Here is a 1593-nt window from a genome sequence, read left to right as displayed (position 1 = left end):
CTCAGGAAAGCTGTTTGTCCTGCTGTGGGCAGCACATCTGTCTGTTACTCACTTTGACCATGGCAGAAAGGCTCCCCTCCAGGGCACGGTGGTGTGGAGAGGGTCTGAACGTGCCATGAAGGACCATCTGTGGGAGAATTCACTGTAAAATCCCTGGGGGCTGAGTCCTGCAGACTTTTTGGTGCCCAGAAGCCATTGCAGAGCCCAGCTCTGCTGGGTGGGCACACACTGGGCTTGCTGGGGCAGTGGGGGCGAGGATGAGGAGTGGAGATGAGGATGGGGATGGGCAGTGGAGGTGAGGATGGGGAGTGGAGATGAGGATGGGGAGCCACCAACCCCTGGTCACCCAACAGGGTCGTGTCAGACCCGGGCATCCTGCCCCCGTGCCCGGTCCCCACCAGCTCCATCACGCCAAGCCCAGTGCCCTCCTTATCCATGGCCATTCCCACGGATGGTCTTCCTTTATTTTTCAGACACAAATCCCAGCTGCAGCTCCATGGACCGACACACACTGGAGTTGTCCGTGCAGCCACGTTAAAAAGATTGTGACTTTCCTGGGCACATCTTGCTTGTGCCATGTGCCGTGGCAGTGGAGGGGCAGGATCGCCCTGTAAATAGCAAGCCCAGGGCTCGGTCCAAGGCAGCAATTAATGCCAGAGCTGGGAGCTAAAACGGGTTGCATCAAGCCCTCATCTGACTGCTTTGAAAAACCAAAACAGCCTTGTAAAGATCCAGCTTGTAAAAACGGGACTCTGTTTTGCTAGCTCATGAATGGGAAGAAATGCCAACTGGATAATTTTTTACACATATCTTTTTTTCCTCTTTGTCAACATTCCCCCATTTGGCCGAAACTTCAAAATGCCATATTTGGAGACCGCCTGCCTTAGAAGTTCCAGTATTTGTATAAATAGCTGATAGTGAAAAAATTACCCGTTCTGGAGTCTGCCCAGGAGCCTTCAGGAGGAGCGGGGCCGGGGGCAGCGATGGGGCAGAGGCTGCCGGGGCTCCAGAGCTGCCCAGTGCCTTCCAGTCTGTGGTGGAAATGTGGGTGGGGGTCTCCAGAACCCCAGCACCCACCCAAAAGCAGGAGGGGGAGCAGCAAAGCTCTGCCCGTTCTCCTCCATCAGCTGGGAAGGGGGTTTGGGGAATAAATGTGGAAGAGAAATAGCGACGGTGGGAATCCCTGGCTGTCACTTTTTGGAGCGGGGCTGTCATCTTGTCACCCCTCTGCTGATGTCGGGGGGACAGGGGTGTCGGGGTCCCCACCAGGGACATCCTGCCCTGCCCAGGGAGAGCCCGAGCAGGGTGAGGGGTGTACAGAGAGGGGCACACGGCGAGGGGCACCTGGCAAAGTCCTGGGGTGCTGTGAGTGGTTTAGAGCAAGGGGTGGGGGGCGAGATGCTGAGGTGCGGGGAGAAGGACGGGGGGCACACAGTGAGGGGGGGCAGGGAGGAGGACCGGGGGACACGGCGAGGGGCTGGTGGGTGCCTGGCACGGCTCGGGGTGCGGGGACAGCAAAGAGGGAGGGTGCGGGAGCCGGAGGCAGGGTGATGGGCGCAGGGCGAGGGACCGCGGGGATGCCGTGGGGAGCGG

This window comes from Calidris pugnax, unplaced genomic scaffold (genome assembly GCF_001431845.1).
Source record: "Calidris pugnax isolate Ruff unplaced genomic scaffold, ASM143184v1 scaffold280, whole genome shotgun sequence".
Taxonomy (NCBI): domain Eukaryota; kingdom Metazoa; phylum Chordata; class Aves; order Charadriiformes; family Scolopacidae; genus Calidris; species Calidris pugnax.
The sequence above is the reverse complement of the archived record's forward strand: the minus strand, read 5'-3'. Positions refer to the sequence as shown.